We start from the raw sequence: 25,549 nt of genomic DNA on the forward strand, positions 1-25,549 counted from the left end.
ATCAGCTGGACAAGGGCTCCCAAAAGGGTACGGCAGATGGAGGGCTTCTGGTTTTATCCTGGGAGCCACTCTGGGTAATCCCAGAATCTCCCTGTCCTTCCCACTCTCCTGTTGTAAGGAGTACCCGGGACTGTAGGTGCTGTGCTGGGGCTCAAGAGGAGCCTGATGTGGCTCAGGTTCCTCAACACGGGGACGTTTGACTCCAGCCACTCGTCTCATGAGGACTGGAAATTATTTCTGATGAGAGGTTGGGTCTGTCTATGGGCTCCAGGAGAGGTCCTCAAACCAGAGGAGCAGGTGCTGCTTGAGTGCAGGCAGTCCAAGCAGCCCCGGGGAGGCACGGAAGGCTTGGGAGGCTGAGCAGGAGAGGGGGACCCTGGGTGCCAGGCTGAGGAGTCTGGACTCCTTCTGCAGCACGAAGAGGACATGAGGATTTGGGGCAGGGGCAGGGCACTTCTCAACCCTGGGCTCTGTTCCTGACCCCAACCCTACCCTGACCTTCCACTTCCCTCCCTGGTCTAGCCCTACACCTGCAGTGGGCTCTGATTTCCCACCTGAAGCAGCTCAGTGAGTCGAGAGTCCTGGACCAATGTCAGAAGCCCAGAACTTCACTGAACAGGGATCCCTTTATTCCTGCTGAGATGATCGTACCAGGTCATGCCCATGTGGGTCTCAGCACATACTCATAGCTCCGGATATGTCTGCATGCATTTATTTACCTATAACTGTATTGGTGGGTCCAATACATAGTCTCTTCAACAAGCAGTACTGGGCCAACTGGATCATCACATGGAAAAGAATGAAGTTTAAATTTATATCATTTAAAACAATAAGTTAAAAGGGACTAAGACCTAAATATAAGAGCTAAAACTATTAAACTCTAAGAAAAAAAACTTAGGGGTAAATCTTCATGACCTTGGATTTGGCATTGGATTCTTATATATGATGCCCAAAGCATAAGCAACAAAAGAAAGAATAGATGAGTTGGACTTCCTCAAAGGACAGGATCAAGAAAGTGCACCATAGAACACTATCAAGAAAGTGAAAAGACAACCTATAGAATGGGAGAAAATATTTGCAAATGATATATCTAATAAGGATCTACTATCTAGAATATAAAAAAAAACTCTTACAACTCAAGAGCAAAAAGGTAGCCAACCCAATTAAAAAGATGGGCAAAGGACTTGAAAAGACATTTCTCCAAAGAAGATATGCAAATAGCACCATGCACATGAAAGGATGCTTAACTTCAGTTAAATAATTAATAATAATAATAATAATAATAATAATAAGTGATAATGAGATCTTACTTCATATCCATGAGAATGGCCATCATCATCATCATAAATGTCAAATATTCAAGTGTTGTTGAAGATGTGGAGTGGAAACCTTGTAGACTGCTGGTGGGAATGTAAGATGGTTCATCCACTGTGGAAAACCATTTGGCAGTTCCTCAAAAAGTTAAATATATAATTACCACTAACCCAGCAATTCCACTTTGAGTTCTGTTCCAGTTTGCTAATGCTGCCATTATGCAAAATACCAGAAATGGATTGGCTTTTATAACAGGGGTTTATTGGGTTACAGAGTTACAGTCTTAAGGCCATGAAGTGTCCAACAACAGGGTACCTTCCCTGAAGGATGACCATTGGCATCCAGAAAACCTCTGTTAGCTTGGAAGGCATGTGTCTGGTGTACTCTTGCTCCCAGGTTGCATTCCAAGATGGCATTCTCCAAAGTGTTGCTCTTGGGATGTTTTGTCCTCTCTTAGCTGCAGCTGCTCTTCAAAATGTCACTCAGTTGCTCTCCAAAATGTCACTCTTAGCTGCTCTGCATCTGGGCCAGTGTGGCTCTTTTTAAAGTATTCCTGTGATCCAATAAAGACCCACCCTGAATGGGTGGGGCAACACCTCCATGGAAATAATCCAATGAAAGGTCTTGACCACAGTTGATTGAGTCACATCACCATGGAAACACTGAACCAATAGGTTGCAACCTAATCAACACTAATACATCTGCCTCCACAAGATTGCATCAAAGAACATGGCATTTTGGGGGACATAATACATTCAAACTGGCACAAGTTCTATACCTGCAATTGGAAAAGAGTTACACAAATGAATTCTTGTGCATGGATATTCATAGCTCCAGTCTTCACAATATCCACAAGTGGAAACAATCCAAATGTCCACCAAGGGATGCAAGAATAAACAAAATGTGGTGTATCCATACAATGGAATATTATTCAACCATAAAAGGAATGCAGTTGGATATATCCTATAATGTGAATGAACCTCAAAAACATTATGCTAAGTGAAAGAAGCAAGACACAAAAGACCATATATTATGTGATTCCATTTGTATGAAATATCCAGAACATGTATTGATAAAGACAGCAGATTAGTGGTTGTTAGGCACTAGAGAAAGGGAGGAATGGGGTGTGACTGCTTAATGAGAAGTCATTTCTTTTGGGGATGATAAAAATGTTTTGAAACTAAATTGTAAATGTTCTAAATGTTACTAATGGTAAATTTTATGTTATATGTACTTTACCACCACAACAAAAAATGTTTAAAGAAAAAAAAAACCCTCTTTAATTCTTTGTCTCTTTTACAGAATTATCTGGGAATAAATACATCCTGTGAAGTAGCACTTTAAATAGATCAGAGGTTTCCAACAAAATAATACTGGGTATTTATTTCATTAAAGAAATATCAAGCAGCCATAACTGGAATTCATATTTATGGAAATCCCTGTAAATAAAATACCTGCCAAGAACTGGAACCATTTTAATGTGGTTTGGCACTACAATATTGGTTTTCAAGGAGGGGAAAAAGATGATCCTCACATCTGCTCTGGCCCCATTTGGACACCAGGTGGCGCTAACACCCTGTGGTTTCCTCAGTAAGGCGCGTGGTTAGCGCCGCTGTGGCTTTCTTTAGAGGCTGCAGGTAGTTAGAAGGGAGAGAATCGAGGGAGGGAGCGGTGTGTGTACATCTCCAAAGCTGGGGGTTATAAAGCGAAGGTGAGAATGGAATGTTTAAAAATTGCTAGTAAAAGTGAAATAAACATCAGTGACTATTTGGACCTCTGAAACATAGATTCCTGTGTCTGAAATAATTTATCTGTGGAATCCTCCACATTGCCTTGGTATCTTGTATTTATTGGAATCCTATGTCGCCTTTGTTTTCTTTGAATTCTTCTTCAGTGTATCTGACCGCGCAGAGTTTCTTGGTTTCTTTCCTGCTGTACATTATCATAGAAATTTCTCTAAAATGGGGATTCTTTACTCTTGGTTATGGCAAAATATTTCCTGAGTAGTGCTTCTGATCCTATTCTTTCAACTGTCAGACCATTGTATTCCTGATTTTATTTGGTTACTTTTGTGTTTTAAACTCATTTGCTACCTCAAATTTGGGGTACTAATGACAAAATATACATTTCTAAGTAAAATTTTATTTGTTAGAAGATTAAACCACCCTCGAACCCTGTAGTCAACAAGTAACAATCACTTTAATTCAACCTTAAACCAAAACGAAACTGGTCAATTAGAAGCTATCATTAATGCTGCGAAAAAAGTTCCATCCAAATATAAATTGCCTTACAGTTGTTTACAATTGACAAAATTTGCTTTTGTTAAGACAATGATTTGTTAATTGCCTGTTTTTGAAAAACTGTGGACTATAACATATTTACATAGAAGTGATAACTTTCCAAGTGCAATTTAACAAGCAGTCTGAGAGCAAATTTCAAAGAATGTTTTGAGTTACAGTTCCACAGTTTCAGTTATTTCCTCTTTGTGAAATACAACATACATGTAACGAAGCGATAGCTTTCAAAGTACGATTTGTTAGGCTGGTCCCTGCCTAGACATCCCTGAAAATCAGGAAAGTGATTAAAAACTAGAGGAAGGGGTAGCAATAGACAAGATAGGATTTAACAAAGGAGTATGAATACTGAATTTCTATATAATTTTCTTTTTCTTAGTCACTAGGGTATTAAAATAGCTACAAGGAAAAAACTGAAATGGTGGAACTGTTAATTGCCTTTTACAAATTTATTCTCAGTAAATTAACTGAAAATACATTGTATATATACTGTATTCAGCAGTTACGATTAAAGTGATATTCTAAAGCAGAAGACTGCACTGATACATTCCATTTCTCTATAGGATCTTGGTCTTAATTTACTCTAGTTAAGAATTTAGCTATTTGAGATACTTTCAAGCTAGAGCTAAGCAGTCTGTGCTTGCCTTCTTGAAAATGTGATAATATGTGCCCTTTTAAAGAAATAGAGTGGTACATGGTGTCCCTAAAGGTTACACCTCATTTAGAAAAGTCTTTCTCAACAACCCCCCCAAAAGTATTTCTAAACTGTGCTTTGATTTTTTTTTTAATATCCTCCAATACCTCTCTTTTATATATAAAGCTCTACATCAAATACCTTTAATAATTTTACAGTTAAATAAAATAAGTCTGTAATTCTTCTACATTACTTTGGTCTCAACATTTTAAAAACATAATTAATTTTGAAAATATACAATTTACAACACGATCCTATCGCTAACAAGCACATTTTGTGGTGGACTAAAGATGCATTCAACTATGCAATCCAGCATTTAATACCTAAATGATAAATAACAGTGCTGACTGACTTTTTACTCTGAAAATCTTTGAAGACTGGAATAATCTTGTAAAACTCATGTTGCTCACAAACATGCAGAAAAAGGTATCCATTTCTAGTCTTCTTGAAGAAATGTTACAAAATGACCACTTTTTATACAGGGTAGATAATTATGTCAAATTCCATTCCATTATCTTCCAATCTATTATCTTCTTTTTAGGATCTGTCATTTGTTAACATTTTTTTAAGTGTACAAATTCTATAAGTTCTGAAAGTTATGACTAAAAATGAACCTCAACTTTAATTTCAGCCTTGAAAAAGGAGTTCAGTCACTGTCATATACTAATAGCTTTCAGTAAAACAGTGACATCCAGTGGACAAGTGAAATAAAGAAACCTCTCAAAGTTTCCCTTCATAATTTGAATTGTAAACAAAGATCACGTTCTCTAAATTCAGTAATTTTAATAAGAATTAGGTCCTGCACATTTGGACAAGGTGTCTGCATATTCTTATGAATATATCACCCTCGTAATTTCCCTATATCTTGAATATATCCTTCTCTCTTCTTCCTATTTAAAATCACTCCTTTAAATTGAGCAGTTAAGAGTGTGTAGCTCTCGAGCTAGGGAGGTTGAAGAAATACCCTTCGCTTCTACTATTTCCCACTACAAACTAACTGGCTCATCTCTAGGAATGAAAGAAACAAAATGTAAGAAATACATTTAAATAAAAAATGAACATTAAAAAAAATTTGTAAAAGAAGGAATTTGAACCTGTTTTTGTACTTGTAAATTTTGATATATTTTTGAATATAGATAGAAAGAGACGTAGTCAGGAATGCTAACAATCAAATTACATCCTCCTGCATCACTACTCAAATATTATGAAAGAATACATATTTTAGCAATGATTGCTCAGTGTTTAAAAACTTACTTTCATAGGTCAGTACAAATGAATATTCATTATACATCATGTTTAAGTAAAATAAAAAAAACTTCCATTGTGCTTAATTATGATTTACCATTCATTAGATATATTATGTGTGTTTTCAAAAGTACAAAATGCAGCAGGGATGTTAACAGTGACAGTGCAACAAACTTACGTTTGTTTAATTTCTTGGAAAACTGTAAAGAAATCTCACAGGTTAAAAAAATAGAGAAAGCAAAAAAAGGAATTGGAGAATTGTTATTTTTAAATAAGCAGCCACACGAAGAAAGCTTTTTTTTAAAAAAAGATTAAGAATGTAAAAGTATATTTTAATATTTAAAAAGCATTTTTAAAAATCTATAACAACTTTATGACAAAATCTAAGTTTGAAAAAGGCCTGTAAAAACAGCTGGACAGAATTACCCTCATTGCCTTTTATTTAATCTTGTCAGAAAAAGGTGATACATCTCTGGAGCCAGTCATGATGTTAAAACAGGCATTTATAAAATGGCAAGGAGAATTTCATGGGAGGGTTATGTTTTTTAGTCATTGACATCACGGCCCTGGTAGGTCACCAGTAAACCTTCTCTAGCTAAAAGCAAAATGGAATATAAAATTTTGCCTGCATTTTGCTAATTTCATTTTTTTTTTCAAAATGCAACTCCATTTCTTCTAGGACTTTGGGTGTATATCGTACTACTAATGTAACCTTTCCTTGAGTTGCTTTCAGCAGAACTACAGTTTTTCATGATACCCTCCTTCAATGCTCGCTCCATTAGCAGAAAGGAGTTGGTCTCCTTGTTTGAGGACCCCATGTCTATCAATAATACCTCCTGGAATTACTTGAGATCTATAGATTGGAGAGTTTTGTTCTTTCCCTCCCATAACATCCAATCCAAGGCTCTCTTCTATTTTTGGTAGCTCAACCACTGTAGTATGAGAATGCCCTTCACTGGCAGCAAACGCAGCAACTATAGGTTTTGCAGTTCCATCAGCTCTCATGTCAGGAGCTACTGATGTCCACAGTTTCATAAACATGCTCATATACCTCTCTTACTGCCTTGCAGAGCTCACTTTGAAGGACTTTTTGTAAAGCCTGAAGTTTTTGTGGTGGTACTTCTCCACTCCTTTGTAGTTTTTCCAACAATTCAGTTGCTCTGCAAATACCTCTCTTCAGCCTCACAGAAACCCCCAGCCCTCCATCTTCTTGCTTTGCCCCTGTGCTTTGATTTTAAAGATTCCATTTTATTCAAGTTTTAATAAAAATGGTTTTTCTTTTTAGGCATGATTTGGTGGGGAAAGGAAGAAATTTTAAGGAAGGTTAAAATTTAAATCAATGGATAAATTTGGTTATAGATTTTTCTAAGTTTTCAATCATTTTTTTTCTGATAGCAGGCTGAAAACATCCTGGAAACCTAAGCACAATATGAATATTTGATTATTAATAGTTATCATATGGTATCAGTTATTAAACCTCTGAGTATGCAGACATGAGTAGTTGAGAAGGTATTTTCATTCTCTTGATGAGCTAGTCCATGAAAGTGTGTGTGCAATGATATTTGTTACTTTAGAAATTTAACAATCAGCTAATTAAAAATGAGTCTTTTTGAAAAATGCATAGTATGTTGGAATAAAAGACTAGAAGAAATTATTCAATGAATAGTAGAAAAAAGTCACATTTTGCATAATTTGCTATATTAGTTTTCTGTGGCTGCTTTGAAAAATTCCCACCAACTTGGTGGCTTAAAACAACAATTTTTTTTTTCTCTTACAGTTCCAGAGGCCAGAAGTCCAAAATCAGTTTTACTGGACTGAAATCAAGGTGTTGGCAGGGCTGTGCTCTTTTTAGAGGCTCCAGGGAAGACCTCTTCTGGCCTCTTCTGGCTTCTGATTTGCCGCATTCCTTGGCTTGTGGACACATCCCTCCAATCTCTGCCTCTGAAATTACATTATCTTCTCCTTTTCTGTGTGAAATATCCCTTTGCCCCCCTCTTAAAAGGAAATTTGTGATTGCATTTAGGGCCCACGGGAGCAATCTAGGATAATCTCCCCATCTCAAGGTCCTTAATTTAATCCATCTGCACAGTCCTTGCCATGTCAGAGAACACTCACAGATCCTGTGGATTAGGAGCTCGATGACTTTGGTGGCCATTATTCAGCCAACTGTGCTTGTGACTTAAGAAATTCTTAAGAGTCTTCTAAGGTATCTTTGATATGTTTATTAGTAGTAAATGATGCATGTAGTTTTAAAATCATAAGCCCACAGGAAATAAATTTTAATGGCATGTCAAAATCTTTGGAACAAATGAGGGAAGAAAGCAAGAAAATCATGTTTGTGAAATGCCCTTTGAGTCTTTTTGTTGTCTTGATTACACACTGAAGAGTATTTCAAATGGGAGAAGTAGGAGAGAGAGAAGAAACTTCCTCAAATATTAGGGTTTAATCAGAAGTTCCAGAACCTTCATTATGTATATTAAAATTAAGTAGTAAAAATAGAGAATGATGAATTTATACCAGGGAACCCTATTTCTTTTTTTCTTAGTAAAAAAACTGAGTAGGAATTGACTGGTATCATAAATTAAAACAACATTCATTGAGAGTCATGAGTTTATACCATAATCCAGTAAAATAAACACTGTCTGAATATTAGAACTGAACACTTAGGTTGAAACAGCTACTGTGTCTTCTGCTTTTTTAAAAAAAGTAGGCCTATATCTTTTGATAAGTTCAGTATCTTTTATATCATATAAACCCCAAATTCCAGTTGTTGAGCAAAACAGATGCTTGTTCCTTGCTCATGTGAGATTCACATGTGTGTTGGTGATCAGGGGGCAGCTTCCTCCTGGTGATAATTCAGAGGTGGGCTCCTCCAGATGTGTGGCTCCAACACACTCTGAGTCGGCTGCGGGAGGCACAGGTGGTACTGACGGCTCATCTGCTTGTGGCCAAAGTCACCAGCTCGGATGTGTTGGTGCCAAAGATCTTGTCACAGAGCAGCCCCTGCTCCTTGGGGCGACTGGGACATGTGGTCCTTGGTGGGCCGCTGCAGTTCAGCCACAGCTGTGACCCTAGGGGGGAACCTGGACTTCTGTGGTCAGCCGGCCCTCTCTGATGCTAGATGAGTGACTGACTTTCTGAGGAATGTTTATAAACATTCTGAAGCATGTTTATGCATTGTGTTGCCCAGAAGAAATAAGCTTAAATAGAAAATAATACCCATCCCCTCAACTTCAACAAAACACTAATCTAAAATGTAAGTAATCGGTCTGATTTTATTTTGGGCGAGGTGATTTTTGTTTCATAGCTTTACTTTTTTAGTTCCTCTATCTATAGCATATCCAAATAATTCAAGTATGACAGTGGGGTATCACACATAAAGAATGAAAATATTTCATCATGAATAATACTAATAAAAATAATACAGGTATAATTAGCTTGTTATATTTTTGCACAACTTGTAGAAATGATTCAGGACCTGGAGTGTGTAGTCCTATAGTGAATCTCAAGTTCACAGTGAAAAGTTTACTATGAATAAGTCCACGAAAATGGTGCAGCAAGTTGATTGATCAATCCTGTGATTGATCGGCAGGACATAGCAACCCAAGGACAAGCCTCATTAATCTAAAATGAATTCACTTCTGTAGTTGATGTTGCAGGATATTTGAGTAAGGGTTAAACTTTCCTCAAGCATCCCTGAGCTTGGAGGAAAAGATTTATACATCATTTGTATTCTAGTTTGCTAATGCTGCTTGAATGCAAAATGCCAGAAATGGATTGGCTTTTATAAAAGGGGGTTTATTTGGTTACACAGTTACAGTCTTAAGGCCATAAAGTGTCCAAGGTAACACATCAGCAATTTGGGTGCCTTCACTGGAGGATGGCCAATGGTGTCTGGAAAACCTCTGTTAGCTGGGAAGGCATGTGGCTGGCATCTGCTCCAAAGTTCTGTTTTTAAAATGTCTTCCTCTCAGGATGTTCCTCTCTAGGCTGCAGTTCCTCAAAAATGTCACTCTTAGTTGCACTTGGGATATTTGTCCTCTCTCAGCTTCTCCAGAGCAAGAATCTGCTTTCAACGGCCATCTTCAATCTGTCTCTCATCTGCAGCTCCTGTGCTTTCTTCAAAGTGTCCCTCTTAGCTGTAGCTCCTCTTCAAAACATCACTCACAGCTGCACTGAGTTCCCTCTGCCCGTCAGCTTATTTATATGGCTCCACTGATCAAGGCCCACCCTAAATGGGTGGGCCAAGCCTCCATGGAAATTATCTCCTCAGAGTTATCACCCACAGTTGGGTGGGGCGCATCTCCAAAGAAACACTCAAAGAAATCTAATCAAAACTGATAACGTCTGTCCACACAAGATTACATCAAAGATAATGGTGTTTGGGGGACACAATACATTCAAACTGGCACAACTTGTACACCCTTTCTTCCAGCTTAACATATACTATCTAGGAATTCAGTATTTTAGTTTCCTTCCAATGATAGTTTCCTCTCATGAGAGGAAAACATTTTTTTTAATAAAAAGGTAATATCAATTCTCATGTTCTCAAATTTCACTTCATGCAGCAGCTAGATCTCTAAAGACATGAAAGAAAATGAAACTCTAAGTAGTACTCTACTCTAGGCACTTTGAGGATAAATAGGAAGAACCCCACATTCATGCCTGATTTAAAATTTTCAGCCTTTAAATAGCTCTCTTCCAATTAACCTACATAGACTGTTAGTTTTGCGGTAACTTGGGCAGAAAGGGAAGTTGGCTGCCCTAAACCTGGCATCTTCTAATAGGAGGGAAGACTCATGGGTAATTCCCAATACAAAGTTGCTGGAGACCCGTGGTTGCTGGCAGGAAGGGGAAGCCTGGGTTCCCTGGAAAAACAAGGACATTGGGAACTTTTAAGACAGGCAGGAAAAGGGGGGTGACCCCTCACAGGGTATTCCTGAGGGGCTGCCTACTTACTAACTGAATATCCAGAAGCAACTGGTCTCACTGCGCCAGGACAGAACCCCCAGAATGACTTTCCTGGCATCCTAGAGACCCTGCACGGGAGCCTGTGCATGAATGTGTTGATCCCACAGCCTTATGCAGGATGTTAGCAGAGGTCAGTGTAGTGTGACTACACTTGAGTGCACACTCATGAGAGGCAAACATTTTTTTTTTTAATAAAAAGGTAATATCAGTTCTCACGTTCTCAAATTTCACTTCATGCAGCAGCTAGATCTCTAAAGACATGAAAGAAAACAAATAGTGGAAATGAATGTTTTAGACTAACTCCTCACTCTCCAAGTGATGTTAATGGTGTGTGCCAGTTTGAATATATTGTGTCCCCCAAACACCATTATCTTTGATGTAATCTTGTGTGGGCAGATGTTACCAGTGTTGATTAGATTGTAATTCTTTGAGTGTTTCTGTGGAGATGTGCCCCACCCAACTGTGGGTGATGACTCTAATTGGATAATTTCCATGGATGTTGGCCCACCCATTGGGTGGGCCTTGATCAGTGGAGCCATATAAATGAGCTGATGGGCAGAGGGAACTCAGTGCAGCTGTGAGTGACATTCTGAGGAGGAGCTATAGCCAAGAGGGACACTTTGAAGAAAGCACAGGAGCTCCAGATGAGAGAGTTTGAAGACGGCCGTTGAAAGCAGACTCTTGCTCCAGAGAAGCTAAAAGAGGACAAATACCCCAAGTGCAACTAAGACTGACATTTTTGAGAACTGCAGCCTAGAGAGGAATGTCCTGGGAGAAAGCCATTTTGAAACCAGAACTTTGGAGCAGACGCCAGCCACATGCCTTCCCAGCTAACAGAGGTTTTCTGGACACCATGGGACATCCTCCAGTGAAGGCACCCAATTGCTGCTGTGTTACCTTGGACACTTTATGGCCTTAAGACTATAACTGTATAACCAAATAAACCCCCTTTATAAAAGCCGATCCTTCTCTGGTGTTTTGCATTCCGGCAGCATTAGCAAACTAGAACACAGGGGAATCATGCAGAGCCCAGACTCTGGATGAGGAATTGAGCTCCTTTATTAACTGTTTGTTTAATCCGGGCACCCAATTGCTTGGTGCTGGAATTTTCCTTATCAGTAAAATGGGTACACTATAGCCCCCTACCCCCTACCTTTATGTAGTTTTTGCCACAAATTGCATGTTTATACATGTGAGTTCATTCCAAAAGAATGAAAGAGGACCCCTACCTCACACCCTATACAAAAATTAACTCAATGTGGATCAAATATCTCAATATAAGAAACAGTACCATAAAACTCCTAGAAGATAATGTAAGGAAACATCTTCAAGATCTAGTATTAGGAGGGCACTTTTTAGACCTTACACTTAAAGCAATAGCAATGAAAGAAAAAATAGATAAATGGGAACACCTCAGAATTAAATGCTTCTGTACCTCAAAGGAATTTGCCAAAAAGGTAGAGAGGCAGCCAACTCAGTGGGAGAAAATATTTGGAAACCATATATCTGATAAGAGACTGATATCTTGTATATATAAAGAAATCTTACAACTCAATGACAATAGTACAAACAGCCCAATTGTAAAATGGGCAAAAAATATGAAAAGACATTTCTCTGAAGAGGAAATACAAATAGCTAAAAAACACATGAAAAAGTGTTTATCTTTGCTGGCTATTAGGGAGGTGCAAATCAAGACCACAATGGGGTAGCATCTCACACCACTAAGAATGGCTGCCATTAAACAAACAGGAAACTACAGATGCTGGAGAGGATGTGGAGAATTGGAACACTTATTCATTGCTGGTGGGACTGTATAATGGTTCAGCCACTCTGGAAGACAGTTTGGCGGTTCCTCAGGAAACTACATACTGGGTTACCCTATGATCCAGCAATTTCACTTAGTATTTACCAAGAGGATCTGAAAGCAGTGACATGAAGAGATATTTGTACATAGATGTTCATAGCAGCATTGTTCATGATTGCCAAGAGATGGAAACAACCTAAATGTCCTTCATCAGATGAGTGGATAAACAAAATATGGTATATACACATGATGGCATACTACACAGCAGTAAGAAGGAATGAGTTCATGAAACGTGACAGCATGGATGAATCTTGAAGAAATTATGCTGAGTGAAATAAGCTAGATACAAAAGGAGAGATATTGTATGCTTCCACTACTGTGAACTCTGTGTTAAAGGTAAAATAAGTGTCTTATATTGTAGAATATAGGAGACCTAGAGATAGACAGCAGCTAGTGAAAGGGGAACAATAATCTAAAAAGAACAGATAAGATATTGAGGGTTATCTTAATGATATTGGAATGCTTGGGTGTGACTATGGTTCACTAATTTTCTTTTGTTATGGTAGGAATGAAGTTATTTCAGGATATTTGTTTTTCCCATTGCTTTACTTTGTTTTTTTGGAGATTTTTTTTTATTTGATGAAGTTAAAAAAAATGGTCAAGGCATGGAGCAAGTTCACAGCCAATGTTCCCCATTCCCTACTTCTAAGAAAAAAAAATACATATGAGTTCAAAACCACTGATTTGTCATTACTTTTTATGTACTTGCCTTTTAAATCCTGTAGGAAGTAAAGTGGAGTCACAAACTAAAAATACAATAATATTGCACTTAAATTTACCCATGTCATTACACTAACCGAGATCTTTATTTCTTCATGAAGTTTCAATCTATTGTCTATTGCTCTTTCCTTTCAACCTGCAGAACTCTCTTTAGCATCTCTTGTGGGGCTGATCTAGTAGTGAACTCCCTAGCTTTTATTTATCTGGGCATGTCATAATTGCTCCCTCATTTTTGAGAGACAGTTTTGCCAGATATGGAATTCTTTGTTGGTGATTTTTTGCTTTCAGCAAAATCTTTGACATTTGACAGTTTGATTATAATATGCCATGATGTGGACCTATTTGGGTTTCTCCTGTTTGGAGTTTGCTGAGTGTTGTGGATGTGTATATTCATGTCTTTCATTAAATTTGGCATGTTTTCAGCCATTGTTTCTTTGAATATTTTCTCCGTTCCTTTCTCTCTCTCTTCTTCTGGGACTTCCACTATACATATATTGGAACACTTGATGGCATCCCACAGGTTCCTCAGGCTCTGTTCAGTTTTCTTCATTCTTTCTTCTTTTCTTCAGACTAGATGATCTCAATTGTCTTACCTTCAAGTTCTTTGATTTTTTTTTTTCTGTCAGCTCCAATCTGCTATTGAATTCTATGGGGGACTTTCTAATTTATGCTAGTGTGGTCTTCAGCTCTGTTTAGTTCCTCTTCATAGTTTCCATCTCTCTATTGATATTCCCTTTGTATTCATCTATTGTTTTTTGATTTCTTTTAGTTCATTGTCCATGTTTTCCTTTAGCTCTACGAGCATATTTGGGAATATTTTAAAAAAGTCTTTGTCTGGTATAGCTCGGCTCTGCTTCTCTTCATTGATGATTTCCAGTGCTTTAATCTTCTCCTTTGCCTGGGTCATCACTTCATGTTTCTTTGGGTGTTATGTAACCTTTTTTTTTTTTTTTTTTTAATTAATGTACACTTTTAATACACATTACATATAACCTCTTAATTACAATGGGAAAAATGTACGTTTAACCAAGTTATGATTTTAGCATCACCAGTAATGAGATGAACTAACATTGTGTTCCTTCTGGTGTGCTGCAATGACAATGAAAAGCACATAACATAACTGTGTTAGTTTTCCATTGCTGCATAACAAACTACCACAAACTTAGACGCTTAAGGCAACATCCATCTATTAGCTCATAATTCAGAAACTCAGAAGTCTGGCAGGGCATCTCAGGGTTTCACAGGCTGAAATCAAGGTGTCGATCAGGCTGAGCTCTTGTCTCAAGGCTCTGGGAAAATGTGCTTCTAAACTCACTCTTGTTGGAAGAATTCAGTTATTTGTGGTTGTAGGAATGAGGTTCCTGTTTCCTTAACGTGGGTCGGTCAGGAGCCACTTTCAGATCCTAGAGGCTGCCTGCAATCCTTGCTGTGTGACCTCAACCATCTTCAAGCCAGCAAAGACATATGGAGTCCTTCTTGTGATTCAAATCTCTGGCTCCCCCATTTCTGACTTCAAAACCAGGATTTAAAGGGCTTGTGTGATTAGTTCAGGCCCACTTGGATAATATCCCTATTTTAAGGTCAACTGATTTGGGACCTAATTCCATCTGCAAAGTCCTTCTTGCTATAGACTGTAACATCGTCACAGGAGTCGTTTTCTTCATGGGTTCTGCCCACACTCAAGGAGAAGAGATTATACACAGACAACCGTCATCAGGATCATTTCAGAATTCTGCCTGCCAACATCACCAACCTAGTATTCTTGCCAAAAATGTTTAACCTGAATCCAGACTGAATCTTCAAATGCAATCAGAGAAATCCAGATTGTCTGACATTCTACAACAGGCCTATACTCTTCAAAAATGTCACTCTCATGAAAGATTTTTGAAAAAAGGTGAGATAACCCTTACAGATAAAAGGAGATTAAAGAGATTTGACAACCAAATCCAATACATGATCCTTTATTGGATCCCTGATTTTAAAAAATCTTATGAGACATTTTGGGAACAATTGTGAAATTTGAATATGCCCCAAATATTAGCTAATGTTATTGTAACAATGTTAACTTTCTTGGGTGTGATAATGGTATTATGGTTATGCAGGAGACTATCTTTGTTCTCAGGAAATAGATATTGAAAAATTTAGGAGTGAAGGTCACTATATCTGCAACTTACTTTCAAACAGTTCGAGAAAAAAATATATGGAGATAGAGGAAAATGTGACAAAATGTTAACAATTGGTGAATCAAGGGTATATTGGTGTTCATGGTATTACTATTCTTCAATTTTTCCCTAGATTTGAAAAATTAAAATTAAAAATAAAGTTGGAGGAAAAGAATCTTAATGATAAAATGATAAAATAATCATTAAAAAAAACTTAATGATAAAATATTTTCCTGTCTAAAAGATTTAATTAAAAATATCTCTTTCTATAGTGAAATAATGTGGCAGGTAAGTTGAACAATTTCAGACAATGCCTAAATATCTTACAGGAGTGAAGTAAAATATGAGTCAGAATCTTTTTTTTTTTCTGGTTAGGAAGGATAAATAACCAATTTCTCATTGCTACAATTCATATGTGAAGAAAGACAGTACTTGCCTTCCCCCTACTTATCAAAACATGATCTAATAGAAATTCGGAAACCATGCACATGCATCAAGATCTTGCTTTTGGTAGACCTTTTATCCTAGCAGTGGCTGTAAAAAGCTGTTCAGGCCGGTGCACCTCCCTGGACTTCCCCTGGGGATGAGCAAATGCTGCCTCCCATCTGGCTGTGGAGGATCACCGCCCCAGCTAATCGCCAAGATTCCCTTCAAGCTCAGCTTATCAATATGGGTGTTATTCCTACCTTAGTGAAATTACTGGGCATCCACTGCCTAAATGTGGCCTTTATAGAAACATGCCTTGTTGCCGTATGTAACCTTTTATTGAAACCTGGACATTTGGATATTTTAATGTTTTATTGATGGAATTTAGACTCTGAGGCAGATGTGCTGTAAGCTTGTATCCAGCTGGTGTTATGACAGAGTTTCCTTGAATACCAGAAACTAACCAAAAAGAGAAAAAAAAAGAAAACATTTTCCCCAGTCCTTCCAGATTATGCGAGTGCTCACCTTAAGGGCTTACCCAAACAATGGTTGTAAAGAATAGCTCCAGGCCCAGGGACCTTGATCCTTTCTGTGCATGTATCTTATTTTGGGCATGCACATGTGGCCCTGGGAGTTCCCCCATTTGCATGGTTCTGAATGTCTCCTTTTCCCCAGGAAAGTGTCCTCCTAGCCCGGAGCACTGCTCTGTGTAGCCTACAGCCAGCAATCCTGTGCTCAGGCAGCATGACTTGGCTGCTCTCCCACATCGTTCTGTAGAGGAGTTTTGTAAGCTGTCTTCCACAAGCAGGGCAAGTTCTGGGACAGTGAGTCCCTCAGGCTACCACCAGATAGACTGGGTCAGATATGCATGTTCCCAGTGTGTGTATGAGGGTTACTCTGCTCCCTCCAGAACTGGGACCAGAGAACCCATCAGGCCAGCTCTGTACCAAGCTGGGGGAGGGGCCAGCAGGGTGCCACGAGATCCTGCCACTTTTAAGTAGCCTTTTTCTTGATTCAGCATTCACCCTGTTACTGAACTCCTCTGTTTTCTGGGGCTTTAAGGAAGATGTTCCTGCCGGTTCTTGCAGGTTGTTCAAAGCTGTGTGGAAGGACCTTATCACCTGGCTTTGTACTGACTACAAATAGCCCAGTCATAAAATTAGCCTGTTTAATTTTATTATACTTGGTGATCTGCCAAAGGGGATTTATCATTCTGTAGTATGTGAATGAGCACAGCATGAAGAGCTGCTGAATGACAAGCCCTGAGACAGGGTTTAAAATATACGTGATGCTTTTCTTTATATGCCTGGGATACATGAATCCACACATTATCACATGAGGTGGCAAGGCACATCATACAGAAATTAAGAAACATGTTTGTATTTCTGTTCCATTTGTTGGGTTCTCTACAAAATGAGCTGCAAGCAAATTCTAAAATCAACTTTCAGTATCATAATATTGTTTTAAAATTTGATAATTCATACTTAATAGTAATGAAAAAAGTCTCATGTTTCTCTACATGCTAGAGGTATTATGCACTAGCATTTAATAATTACTAACATCTTTCCTCATTATTTTTCTCTTTTAGTAAAATTAAAGATCTAGAGATGAAGGTCTGGAAATAGCAGGAAGGTGTGGTGTGCCCTCCTAGAGGGTAAAAATGCCCTCACATTGCAAGAGTATGGACCAAAGTTCTTTTATGAAGACATATTGTAACCCCTTGAGCAAATTTTTCCCCAGGAGCGACAGTTCACCCTGTACAGGTGAGAATGAGTCACATCATCAACCAGGACCCAAAGTTTGTCAAATGACTGTGCCTGTGAATACACTTGCACACGCACCCTCCCCTGTTTGAGGCACTGTGCACTGTGTCATTTTACTATTTCAAATGGTTTAAACGTTTATTTCCAGAGTAAAATCCAAAGTCATTGTCTTCTGAGTTAAAGTACTTTTTCAGTGCCATGAATGTTTCGACCAAAATGCTTTTCATGACAGATATTTCGGTTTCATATTAGTTTCACTTGCTCTTTGGAATGTTTCCACACAGGCCGTAGGGTGGTGCTGTGGCACATGAATGTGGAGTCCCTGCTCAGCCTTTCCCTCTTTGTGGGCCCCTCCAAGTTGGCATCTGGCCATAAGGGAGGATCAGCACCTCCCAGCCCAAAGCCCATGAGACTGGCATTGAAGCTGTTTCTGGGATGAGATGGTTAAAATGGGACTTGAGAGGGATATGACAGTGGGGTTGGACAGAGAGGGAGAGAGGGCAAGAAAGTGGCATGTGTTCCTGCAGAGGGGAAGTTTAGAGTCAGACATCAGGAGGAGCTGGGGAGGGAGTGGCTTAAGGAGATTGGTTCAGGGCTCCCTGGCCACCTGGACATTGGCTCTTTCCTTTGCTGAAGTTTTGAATAACAGCAGCCCCAGGCTTCCTTCCTCCCTCTGTCAGGCTTGCTGACTTTCATTATTTTCTGACATGTTTTTCTTCCCCTTCTATTTCATTCTAGGCCCCCAAATCCACCATGGCCCCAGCAGATGGGTTGCAACTCTCCAGCTCACCTCCTGCTCCCCTCTCCTTTAAATGTACGAGAAAAAGTAAAGCAGCCCCTGATATCCAGGAGCTGGTGGACATCCTCAGCTAGGCTGTCGCTGGGCACTAACAGGTATTTATAAAGTAGCATGTATATATGTATATAAATGTCTGCATAACGTTTTACTCTATAAACTTGACTCTGTGTTCCCAATTTTGTAAACCCATTTTCATGTAACAAATTCAATAAGCCCTTGCTGCAAGCCCCAGTAAGTGCTGGCTTGTGTGTGTGGGACCTGTTATTCTGGAGCCAGGATACATGGGCAGTTATGTACTGGGAGTGGTGGGATGGTTGTGTCAGGTAGGGAAGAGAAGAGAGTATGTCCTGATGAGTGACCCCATTCAGGGACCTCCATATGCAATTCTCTAAAGACTAATGAGGTTGAATAGCTTTTCATGTCTTTCTTGGCCATTGAGTACCGTCTTTAGACAACGTTGATTCAAATCCTTTGCCCATCTTACAATTAGATTATATGTCTTTTTATTGTTAAGATGTAAGAGTTTTTTTTTTTAATATTCTGGATACGTGACCCTTATCAGATCTATGATTTGCAAATATTTTCTCTAATTGTATTGGTTGTTTTTCAACTTCCTATATAGTGTCCTTTTAAATGCAAACATTTTTAATTTTCATGAAGTCCAGTATACCTGTTTTTTCCTTTGGTTGCTTGTACTTTTGAAGTGTCATAGCTAAGAAACCATTGCATAATTCAAGATTACAAAGACTTATACCTATGTTTTCATCTTAGGACTTGACAGATTTAGCTCTTGCATTTAGATCTTTGATCCATTTTGAGTTAAATTTGTATATTTGATATTGGGGTCAAATTTCATGGTTTTTGCATGTTGCTATTCAGGGGTCTCAGCACCATTTGTTGAAAAGAACATTTTCTCCCCCATTGACTTTTCCCCTTTTTGAAGATCAATGTATCATAAATATATGATGTACTTGCTTCTGGACTTTCAATTCTTTCCCATTGTTTTACGTCGATTCTTATGCCAGTACCACACAGTCTTGATTTCTGTGACTTTGGAGTAAGTTCTGGATTTAGAAAATATGGGTCTGTACTAGTTTCATGTGACTACTGTAACAAATTACTACAAACTTGGTGGCTTAAAACAACAGACATTTTTCTCACAGTCCTAGAAGCCAGAAGTCCAAAATCAGCCTCACTGGGGTGAAATCAAGGTTTCGGCAAAGTCGTGCTCCCTGGAAAGCTCTAGGGGATCACTCAGGCTGCTGCTTTGAGAATAGAGTTTTAAAATCAGTGGGAGGGCCCTAGCCTTCTAATTATGGTGGTCCAGGTAACCCACCCCAGTCCACCTTTTCTACTGAAACAAGTAGAAAAGGTGGATGGAATACTTAGACATTTGATTAAAGGCATCAGAGAACAACAAGGTAAAACCAAGGTCGGAGGGAATATGGAAACACAAGTAAATGAACCTGACATTCAAGGCCATATTTTCTCCAGGACCATCTGCTGAGAGACTAGAACTGGACAGAGATTTTAACACTCTCAAAGAGCTAAGGGACAAAAATTCTCATCCAGGGCCTTGCAAATTCTCGCTACCTTGGCACATCTCCAGTGCCTCTAAAGAGTTTTTTTTTTTTTTTAAACATTACTTGCCTAGCTTTTCTACTTGCTCTCAGCAGTGGCTATCCAAAACAGCCTGGTCAGCCATTAGCTATCATGGACCTCCATCACAGCACACTTTCCTTCTTCCTCCTTTCTCCAGTGGTGAGCTGAAGTATGTCACTCTCCTTATTCCTAGGGGGCAGACGCCCGGTGTCACCACCTTCTTCTAGATCTATATACCCAAGGGGTCTGAATCTTCAGTCTTATCCAACTGTTCTCATTTCTCTTCTGCAGATGGTGAATGAAGCCAGGGTTTTCCAGCCCAGCTATGTGAATTTTTTCTCTCCTCTTTTTATATTTGCCTGCCATTGCTTTACGCTTGAAGTAGAGGGGATAATCAAAGTCAGAATCACTGGGGGTTCTCCATTTACTTTCTTCCCTGCTTGCCTGGTTATATAAATAATTTTCTTTCACAATTTTGACAGCGGTTTTGTGGCATTTGCTTCATTTGCTTTGCCGCTGAACCCAGAAATCCTTGTTTTCCAGAATTGATTTCCATGGCCTCCGTAGACCTACTGGCTTGTCCAAAGTGCTGCCTCTTGGAGATGGGCCAATGGAGACCCTTGGGCCCACGGAGCAGTAGTTGTCCATATGGAATCTGTAAGTTCTGAGACACATTAAGCGTCCTGGCAGCTGCTTCCTGCTGAGCCACATTGGAGCTGCAAATATTTTAGTTCAAAGAACAAGATTTTGATTAAAATAGGGTGAAAGAATAAAACAGAATTTATCATATTAGGCAAAATCAGTGTTTTTACTTCTAAAATCTCCCATTAGATAGAAACATCTTGGCTGGTGCTCTGTCATGTACTTGTGTCCTAGATGCTCTGTGGATTAGATTAGCACTGCGGACATCTTTCTCTCTCTCTCCTTCAATTCGGGCAGGAAAACCACACCGCACCATCATCATCCTGTCAAGACTGAACACACATCAACAAAATATACAAATTTAATCTAACAATATCCCCAGCAAAGTTAACCTAAAATGTTTAAATATTTACAAATGATTACTGTGTTTCTGAATAAATAGAGGTATTATGCTAAGTTGCTCTCAATATTCTTTTTGTACAGCTAAACCAGCACTATATGGCTCTTTCTTTTTGCTTTGTTAGTGTTCACATTATCATAGAATGCAATGATGCTAATAAAGGTATCAGTAAAAGTCTACTTTTAGAAAACACTGGGTCAAGATAATTGAGGGTGAGCTTAATGATATGAGAATGCTCAGGTGTGACTGTGGTTTGTTAATTTTTCTTTTTGTGTGGTAGGAGTATATTGGAAAGAATGAGGTTATTTCAGGATATTTGTTTTTCCCATTGCTTTGCTTTATTTTGTTTGGAAATGTTTTTTATTTGATAAATAAAGTAATTAAAAAAAAAGGGAACACTGGGTCGATTCAAGGCATCTATGCTTTTCCTGTATAGATAGAAGCATGTGGGAAGTATTCAATAAATATATATTAAATCGATGAATGAATATACTGATGCATTTCTTTAAAAGAGTTTATTTCATCATTTTAAAAAATTAATTTTATTTATAGATACCCAATATCCACCAAAGATACACTCCCGTTTCCTCCCTTCCCCTGTCCCCTAGTAACTTGTAATCTATTTACTACTTCTGTAGATTTGCTATTTTTAGACATCTCTTATAAGTGACATTGCACATTTGTCCTTACGTGCCTTGCTTACTTCACTGAGCATAATGTGTTCAAACTTCTTTCATGTTGCAACATGTCTCAGAACTTCTTTCTTATAGCTGAGTACTGTTCCACTGTGAGTATGAACTACATTTGTTTATCCATTCACTTGTTCATGGACGGCATTTTTTTTTTTTTTAACCTATTTTCTCTGGGTATAGAATTCTAGGTTGACAGATTTTTCTTTCAGTACTGTGTGTAACATGCTTTTTCCCTCAGTTGCATTTAAGATGTTGCAGTTTAAGATTTTCTCTTTGTCACTGGTTTTGAGCCATTTGATGTTGTTGGTCAGAAGGAGAGACACCTCAAGAAACATCAGCCCACTCCTACACAGGCGTTGGGGTCTCCAGCAAAAGCACAACTCACAGAAGCTCTGATGGAAAGATGTTTTACTCACGCAGAGAAGAGACAGAGCAAAGTTGGCTTCACTGCAGGCATCAGTTCCCCACAGCTAGGGGTCTCAATCTGGGGCTGATGCAGGGAGAGGTCCTATGCCCAGCACCCCTCTCTTGTGTGTCTGTGCCATTGTGTAGGAACCCTGCGCCCTCGCCTCCAGGAACAGAGATGCCACTGGGCTGTGAGCTGGATGCTATAAAACATGTCCTCCAGAGTCAGGGTGTTCCCAGTGAATGAATAGTTACACATGCTCAGGACAACAGGGGCAGGAATGTTCCGGCAGTTCCCTTCCCTACTTTATCCTGCCAGGTGGACACTACTGGTCCCGAGCACAGCATGGCCTTGTGTGTCCCAGGGAAGGGGGGCAGGTCACGCTAAGACTGTCCCCTACTACAGATTTCGTGTGTCTTGGTGTAGTTTTCCTCATGTTTTATCCATGTGTTCGGGATTCATTGAAACTCTTGGATCTGTAGGTGTATTGTTTTTGTAAAAATTGGGGAAATTGCAACTATTTTTTCTTCAATTATTTTTACTGCTCTTCCCCAGCCTCCTTTGCAGATTCTGGTTACATGTATATTAGGCCACTTAAAGTTGTTCAGCAGCTCTTGATGATGTTCATTTTTAAAAATTATTGTCTTTCAGTTTTATTTTGTATAGTTTCAATTGCTGTCTTTAAATCCAGTAATCTTTCCTTCCGCAGTGCCTAGTCTTCTGTTAATCCTCTCTAGTCTGTTTTTGGTCCCATGCATTATAGTTTTCATTTATAGAAGTTCAGTGTAGCTCCTTTTTATTTCTTCCATGTCTCTGTTTAACTGTTTTGAACATACGGAAGGCAGTTGTGACTGTTTTAATGTCCTCCTCTGCTAATTCTAACATCTGTGTCAGTTGGGAGGTGATGGTGACTGACTGGTTATTCTGCTCTTTCTCTGTTGTATTGAAGACATACCCCGTGTGCTCATTTGCATCTTGGCGATTTTTGATTGGATGATTGCGGTTTTTACCTTGTTGTATGTTAGACCTTTGATGTTCCTATAAGCACTCTTGAGCTTTTTCTGGGACACAGTTGAGTTACTTGGAGACAGTTTACTTCCTTTTAGTTCCTGCTCTTTAGGTTGTCAGACAGGACCACAGCTGGGCTCAGCTGGGGCCAACCACTCCTGCTGAATGCCCCATCTGCACACCCCACACAGTGCCCTGCAAATCCTAAAGATTTTTGTTCTGGCCAGTGGGGACAGGCACCCTCTCCCACCCTGTGTGAGTGCCAGGCACTGCCTCCCAGCCTCCCACATGGTCCTTTCCCTGGCTTTGGGAAATTCCCTCACAGTCACACACTGATCATACTTGGTGGGATAGCATAGGGGTCTCCGCCTTCCCCCTGGTCAGCGCTCTCTTCTCTGGCCTCCATGCTTTGTGCTGTAACCACTGGGTCTCCCTGGACTTCCAGCTCTGTGTCCTCAACTCCAGGAGTCCAGCAGACTCCCCCTGGGTTCCTTCTCCCTGCACCATGGTCTGGAGACTCTCTCAAGATAGTAATGGGCAGGGGGGTGGGGGTGGGCGCATTACAGTGTTTTCCTTGTTTCCTGTTTCACAGGGTCACTGTCCTTTCTTGCCTGAAGTCCAGTGCCTTGCAAATCGTTGTGCTATGTATATTGTCCAGTTTTTGGTTGTCCCTGGCAGAAGGACAAGTCTGTGTTACTCCATCTTGGCCAGAAGCTGAGGTCCTATTATGCATCTTTAAGTAGTGAAGTCAAGATTGCTTTGCATTACTGCATTTTGAAGGCTACCACCAGGGGGCAGTGTTACCCAGCCGGGACGCTTTTCAGGAAAGGCACCGTGCAAAGCACTTAGGTTCTTTTGAGAGGTTATGTGAAATTACCTTATAGATTTGGTATTAACTTAGATACTCCACTCCGTTTCATTGAGCTCTCTGTTCTTCCTGTGTCTGTTCTCATGTAATTTCTTCTGCGTTGTGAAATTTATGAAGATATTTTGCCTAAAATAATGTTATAGATTGAAATGATTTATGGCATTCTCTTCTTTCGACCTCAGAAACAGAAATGATATAGCTGTTGGGGAAATTTTCCACCTTGACAGAGATTTAAATATATTTATTAACATCTTTTTGTTTCTTCTATGTAACACAAGCACAGGGAAGGGTGATGTGCTGTGTCCCCTGCCTCGGAGGGACTCCTGTCCAGGGGTGCTGTGTAATTCTGTCTAGGGGAGGGGCTGTGTGGGAAAGCTGCAAACAGCAGGTTACCACTGAGCAGGGTTTGAAAGATGTGCAGAAATTTTCCCTTTGCAGAAAGGGGCAGAGAAGAGTACTTTCTCAGCAGTGAAAATATCAAATAGAAAGACCTAAGTACTTAAAATATATCAAGTTCAGGAAAGACTGAGCAAGTCTGTGTGGTTAGCAGATTTGAGAAGAGTGGCAAGAAATAAGGATAGTACAGTGCTTGGGGCCATATTTGCCACAATAAGAGTTTGACTATGCCTTGTAGTCACTGGAGATTAAATGATTGTTTTCGATTAAATGATTGATATGAATCAAATGGTGCTTTAGACTAGAGTCTTCAAACTACTTTGACTGAATAGCCCTTATATGTAAAAACATTATTGTAGTTTGAATCCAATATGTTTATATCTAGTAATGTATAAATTATACATGTGTAGTACTATTCAAATATATTAGGTAGATTACAAAACATCTACTATAAAGTTTGTGGTTATGAAATAGCGTTGACTTTTTTTTGAACTTTTTTGCAGATTGGATGACAGATCTGATTATATAACTGCCATAATGTATCTAATGTAAGAACATGTAGTAGAGTAGAAGACGTTTGAGTCTTGCAGTTTTATTGCTCACTCCACAAATGTGAACACCTCAGTGAAGTTCTGCTGTTTCCTCAAGGTGCCTGCCGTGCTGCACATGCTGCATGACCATTTCGCATAGAAACCGAGTAAGGCTGATCTCCAAGTAATTATTAGAAAATTTCTTTCATATGTGTTAATATACAGAACTGCTGATGGGAGATATGCTGTTTTATTCCTCATTCTTTGGATTCTTCCGTCAGCCTGGGGTACATGTGCCCCTCTGGAGACCCCCTAAGATCACACTGGCTGCAGCCTTGAGGGACTCACAGGGCACACAGAGCCCAAGTGCAAGTTCTTGTCTTGTCTGCTGATGAAGAATGAATGAAAGCAGAGATGAAGATAGATACTTAGAGTCCAAAGGGAAAGTATCTGTAAGATGTAGTTTCATGTACCGCTTAATGTTAGATGTGAAAGCACATGAATAAAGAAATTAAAAACAGGAATTGTGTTCTAAATAGTTCTGGTGTCACAAGTGGGCCTTGGTTAAAATTGTCTCAGAGTGGAAACTTTGCCACTGGTTCTAAAGCGCTATACCTTAGGAAGGGCAAAACAGCTTAATTGAAGTGGATCTTCCCAGTGGCTCTGTGGGGAAGGTCAGGGCATGGAATCCGGGGGAAAACGTATGCTAACTGCCTGACATTTGGGGACCTCAGGAGGTCCTCACGACCCTTT

At 39.3% G+C, this 25,549-nt stretch overlaps 1 pseudogene; it reads right to left on the reverse strand.

Moving 5' to 3' along the window:
* Window positions 1-258: 258 nt before the first annotated feature.
* LOC119518577 lies at window positions 259-7,702 on the reverse strand (annotated as a pseudogene).
* Window positions 7,703-25,549: the final 17,847 nt, after the last annotated feature.

The sequence above is a fragment of the Choloepus didactylus genome, chromosome 22, assembly GCF_015220235.1.
Source record: "Choloepus didactylus isolate mChoDid1 chromosome 22, mChoDid1.pri, whole genome shotgun sequence".
NCBI lineage: Eukaryota > Metazoa > Chordata > Mammalia > Pilosa > Megalonychidae > Choloepus > Choloepus didactylus.